Genomic DNA, 6,453 nt, shown 5'->3' on the forward strand with positions numbered 1-6,453 from the left:
ATGTCAGGATATAAACAGTTTTTAGTGCTATTTAGTTAAGTGATAATTATAAAACCCATTGAACTGAATGAGAATTAGGATTGTCAGAAAAATGCTTGTAAGGGGTTAATTAATTCATATGAACTGCACAGCTCAGCTGAAAATGGGCTCATTATTCTAAACCACCAACTTTGTTTCTTAGTACTGTCCTCCTTTCTCTATCAGATTCACCCTGTTAAACCACCACCCCCGGTAGCAAATGTCAGGAGATAGAAATATTTAAAAGGAAATGTGAGCTAAAGGCATTTTACAAGGATACATCGGGGGGTACAAAGATGTCTGCCGGAACAATGAAATGGAAAGATCATTTATTAGTACACTGTGGTTCATAACATCCCAAAGGGTTCAATATTTTCATTACACACACAAACAGACCGCCTCCTCCTTTTCAAATGCCTCATTACAACAAAGCCTGGAGCTTTTTTCTTAAAAAGCTTTTCTCTGAAATTATTAATAATTTGAAGTTCCCTACAGGCCAACAGTATTGTTATAGTCAGAATGCATCAATATGTATATATATATATATTTATATACTCTCTTTTATGCTATTTTAAATAACAAAGTATTTAGCAGGAACAGTAAAGAATTTATAAGCTATATACAGAAAAGCCTAGAGGAAGATGGAAATATCCCAGGATCTAAGGCAATGGCTCTTGAAGCTTATTAGGTGGATGTAGGAGACTGTAATAGGATTATGAGTTTTGGTTTAGCCTGTCCATCATTTCAAAATCCCCATAACTAAAGGGAATATCTTCATAGGGGTCTGAGTTTAATATTGAAGCTTCCTTATTTAATTCTTCCTATTTTATAATGCTGAGTGCTAATTAGTTCCATCCACTTTCTTCAGGCTTGTCAATAAGGCAACTTGGAAGCCAAGAACCTGCTGAATTATGGATTAACCAGTTCTGTAACAGCATGTTCAAGCAACCTAGTTAGCTACTCCAAAACATAATCTTATTATAGGCAAAGGAGAGCATAAAATACTCTTTTGTTATCTTCTGCTTAAAAGGACAAAAATAACTCCCTAGAAGTAAACGGCCTATTTCGGATGTGTTAATGAACATTTTGGACATGTAAACTAAAATAGACAACATTTACTTTCATATGCGTCCAACATAGCCTATTACATTCACGATATCCAGAATATCTGCTACAGAAAATGACAAACTAGTCTCAAAAAGTTTTTTCACAAACAAATTTTAAAAGGCAGAAAAGATAGACAAGGAACCTGACTAGCATGATTTCCCTCATCTACCTTCACTTTTATGGAACCTTCATCCTAACCTCCCTGAGCCTTTGCATCATTTTCCTACTTGTGGCATTTCAATCGACTCCTTTCTTCTGCAGCTAGACTCTAGAATCAGTCCCTTGGGGTCATACATTTTGGAGTGAGAAAGGATGTTAGAGATAAACTGATGTAGCTCTCTCATTCTATGAGGGAATTAACTGAGATCCAAAGGTCAAGTGACCTATTCAAATGTCATATAAACTAGGTGATCATAGAGATGAAAAATGAACCCAAGTCTCCCAACTCTCTGTTCAGTGCTCCTTCACTTCTACTTACCATCATAACCACCCCACTCTACCAGGTTTGAACTTGCTGGCTTCACTAGGCTGCTGAGCTACTCCTCCAATAACCTGGGGTCCCCCTTCCAAGACATTCATTTTCTTAGCCTCCAGGAACCAAGCTACGATCAAGTATGAACAAAACTCGACTGTGTCTACTGATTTATTGCTCACATGTGTCCAAATTCCCCTTGTGTCCAAAGCCTTCCAATTCTACCTTCCCTCATCCTAAAGGATAATCTTGAATTCTAACTTGTTGTCTGAATGAGTCTATTTTCCAAGAGTTTCACCATCTGCCTTCACCTAGACATCAATTACCTTCTCTCCTGTCCATCTTTGTGGTAGAAACAGGTCTCATTTTCTTGCCTCTTAAAAAAGAATACTTCTAGCTCTTTTTCCTTCCTCCCAAGCACCTGCATCTCTCCTTCTTAACTGCTGCTGCTTCTTTAAACCCAAACTGATAAAAATCACTGATAATAATGAATAATGCAGCAATAAAAAACAGCTAGTATAAACAGAGTGATTATTATGTGTTAGGCATCATTTTAGGTACTTTGCAAGTATTAATTTATTTAGTCCTAACAATAACCTATGAGGTAGCTGTTGTTTAGTTGCTAAGTTGTGTCCGACTCCTTTGTGACCCCATGGACTATGTAGCCTGCCAGGCCCAACTGTCCATGGGATTTCGCAACTATTACTATTATGCTCATTTTATAGATAAGGAAACGGAAATACGTAATGCTTAAGTATCTTGGCCAAGATACACAACTAGAAAGTAACAATGCCAAGATTTGAACCCAGACAGCTAAACTCCAGATTCTGTGCTTGGAATCAATGCACTGCCCCTTTAGCATGTATTTTATCTATACCATCACTTATTAACTCCATTACATTGGGGAACTTACTGAACTATTGGAGACTCAGTTTCCTTACATATAAAATGAGAAATATATTGAGAATCTTCACTGATATGAGGATTAAGTGAACCAGAAAACACATGTAATCCCCCATGCCTGGCATACATGAAGCATTCAGTAAATAATAGTTAATTTAATAGTGATAACATTAATAATAAGAACCAATTCTAGCTTTTATCAATAAAAAATTCAGGGATAATTTTCCCAGAGAAAGACAAGCTTTATTATGTGTTTCAGAAATGCTTACCAAGGACTATTCTAAACAATTGAGGAGTATTAACTCAGTTAGTCCTCAAAACAACCATGAGGTGAATCCTACTGTCATTTTCATTTTATATATGAGAAAACTGAGACATAGAAGCAATTGACTTCTCCAAGGTAACAAAGGTAGAAAGAGGCAAGACAAAGATTTGGACCCAAGCAGTCTAACTCCACAGTCTATGCTAGGCAGACTTCCAGTGCAAGTTTATTGTCTGATGGCAAACCTGACATGTCCATGTTCTGGTAGATTAAAAGATACATACAGCCATCATAAGTATGTCAATGTAATATCAGTGTAGTTTACCAAACTCAAGAAAATTTTCTGGAGATTAAAAAAACAAAAACAGAATCCTGGACCTCATTCCATACCTACTAAGTCAGACTCTGGGAATGGAGACCAGTAGCAGTTAATAGATGAGGAAGTCAGAATCACTTAGCAAGCTTTTGAAAAATCCCCATGCCTAGGACCCACCCCTGGAGCGTCTGCTTCAGCATATTCATGGTGATTCCCAGATCTCACTTGTTACCTTTGAAGGATGCTACGGAGCTAACACGGAGAAGGCAATGGCACCCCACTCCAGTACTCTTGCCTGGAAAATCCCATGGATGGAGGAGCCTGGTAGATTGCAGTCCATGGGGTCACTAGAAGTCAGACACGACTGAGCGACTTCACTTTCCCTTTTCACTTTCATTCATTGGAGAGGGAAATGGCAACCCACTCCAGTGTTCTTGCCTGGAGAATCCCAGGGACCAGGGAGCCTGATGGGCTGCCGCCTATGGGGTTGCACAGAGTTGGACACGACTGAAGTGACTTAGCAGCAGCAGCAGCAGCAGCAGCAGCAGCAGCAGCAGGGAGCTAACAAACCATTTTGAAAACAGACCATTTGTAAATAAAGTGAAAGAATCAAGTGTTCATCCTGGGTTCTCTGTATGAAATATACTTCAGTGTAACCAAATAGCTGATGAAGGGACATTTCTCTTTGTAGAAGTATTGCAAATAATGAAAAAGGAGGAAATGATAGAATATCACTCTTTTGAATTAATGGATCTAGGCAATGATTGTCAATGGCTGCCAATATAATAAGAGCCAACGAGCCATCATGTGCTCCATTATGAAGTGACACACTAATAACTACAGGGATGTCTTGCCAAAAATATGGAGCCTGAAGCTGATTAAACTTTTATATCTAAGTTTATAGGAAATGTATGGAGTGCGGTGTGGGGCCCGCAAAGGTATATGTAAATAACACCACTGGGATGTAGTAAGCAAAATACAAACTCTATCAGACAAATGACCTAGTTGCTTTAGAAAGAACAACTATATTAAAACTATAATTAAATTATAATCATTTAAAAATTAGAATCAAATTATAATCATAGAATTAAAATTAAATTACATTTATACAATATAATTAAATCATCATAAGATTTATTATTAAAGGTATAATTTTTGAAAAGGAGAGATGGAGAGATGTAGCAGCTAGCCTCCAAGATTACCACCTAATTATCTTCACCTTTTGAAGTTTATGTTCTGGTATGTTTCTCTGCCACATTGTTTCTGGGTCGGTCTATATGACTAACAGAATATGCCAGAAGTCCTGGTACATCATTTCCAAGGCTAGGACATATTAATAGAAAGTACTGTGCTTTCCCCATTGCTGTCTCTTAGATCACTCACTCTTGGGGAAGCCAGCTGCCACGTTGTGAAGATACTCACGATGCCCTACAGAGAGGCCCAAAAGGTGAGGATGTGAGCTTGAAAGCAGATTCTCCAGCCTCAGTCAAGACCACAGACTAGGGCAGCCGGCAGACATCCTAACTGCCACTTCATGAGAGATGATGAAACAGAATCACTCAGCCAAGCTGCTCTAAAATTCCTGACACAGAAACTTTGAGACAATAAATAGTTGTTATTTTAAACCACTAAGTTTTGAGGGTAATTTGTTATGTGCTGTGTTTAGTCGCTCAGTCATGTCCAACTCTTTGTGATCCCAGGTACTGTTTGTAGCCCACCAGGCTCCTCTGTCCATGGGATTCTCAAGGCAAGAATACTAAAGTGGGTTGCTATGCCCTCCTCCAGGGGATCTTCCCAACCCAGGGATCGAACCCAGGTCTCCTGCATTGCAGGTGGATTCTTTACCAGCTGAGCTACCAGCAAAGCTCAATTTGTTATATAGCAGCTGAAAACTAATAGAAGAGGTATCTCACAGTTTAAAAGAACAGTAATATTAAATAGAACATATTTAGTTCCTGATTCATATGGGGAAGCAGTGGCATAATAGACAGTCAGTGGAATGTGAAAACTGGATATTTGTTATGAAGAAACCATTTTTTTTTGCATACATGCACCTCAATGTACATAGCAGCACTATGCACAATAGTCAAGACATGGACGCAACCTAAATGCCCAACAGAGGAATGGATAGAGGTGCAGTACATATATACAATGGGACAGCACTCAGCCAAACAAGAATTAAGTAACGCCATGTGCAGCAGCATGGAGGGACCTAGAGATTAGCACACTAAGTGAAGTGAGTCAGACAGAGAAAGAGAAATATAATATTACCTATATGTGGAATCTTAAAAAATAGTAAAAATGAACTTATTTATAAAACAGAAACAGACTAAGACATAGAAAACAAACTTACAGTTACCAAAGGGGAAAGGAATGGTGGAGGTATAAATTGGGAGTTTGGGACTAGTAGATACAACTACTATATAAAATGGAAAAATAAAAAGTAGATACGGTATAGCACAAGGAATTTATTAAATATCCTTTTACAAACTATAACAAAAAATCTGAAAAAGTATATATATATATATGGATATGTGTTTTCTATATATATACATGTATACCTATACATGTATATATACACCTATATTTATAAAACTGAATCACTTTTCTGTAAACTAGAAATTACAACAGCATTGAAAATCAACTATTCTTCATTAAAAAAAAAAAAAAAACTTAAAGAAGCCTTTCTACTGTAAAAATTAGACTGAAAACCAGAAGCAGGAGGCTTAAGTCCAAATCTTGATAACACCAGAGAACTCCTGACTCCAGGGAACATTAATCAACAGGAGCTCATCAAATGCCTCCATACCTACACTGAAACCAAGCACCACCCAAGGGCCAACAAGTTCCAGAGCAAGACATACCATGCAAATTATTCAGCAACATAGGAAAACAGCCCTGACTTTCAATATATAGGCTGCTCAAAGTCACTCCAAACCCACTGACATCTCATAACTCATTATTGGACAGTTCATTGCACTCCAGAGAGAAGAAATCCATCTCCACCCACCAGAACACCGACACAAGCTTCCCTAACCAGGAAACCTTGACAAGCCACCCGTCCAACCCCACCCACAGCGAGGAAACTCTACAATAAAGAGAACTCCACAAACTGCCAGAATACAGACAGGCCACCCCAAAGACAGCAATATAAACAAGATGAAGAGACAGAGGAATACCCAGCAGGTAAAGGAACAGGATAAATGCCCACCAAACCAAACAAAAGAGGAAGAGATAGGGAATCTACCTGATAAAGAATCCCAAATAATGATAGTGAAAATGATCCAAAATCTTGAAAACAAAATGGAGTTACAGATAAATAGCCTGAAGACAAGGATTGAGAAGATGCAAGAAGTGTTTAACAAGGACTTAGAA

General features: G+C 38.1%; 1 protein-coding gene across 2 annotated transcripts in view; it reads right to left on the bottom strand.

Moving 5' to 3' along the window:
* Positions 1 to 6,453, bottom strand: part of DIAPH2 (diaphanous related formin 2) — a 1,000,797-nt gene that overhangs the window by 164,831 nt on the left and 829,513 nt on the right. The gene's annotated exons all lie outside the window — the stretch shown is intronic.

Source organism: Ovis aries, chromosome X (genome assembly GCF_016772045.2).
Source record: "Ovis aries strain OAR_USU_Benz2616 breed Rambouillet chromosome X, ARS-UI_Ramb_v3.0, whole genome shotgun sequence".
Lineage (NCBI taxonomy): Eukaryota > Metazoa > Chordata > Mammalia > Artiodactyla > Bovidae > Ovis > Ovis aries.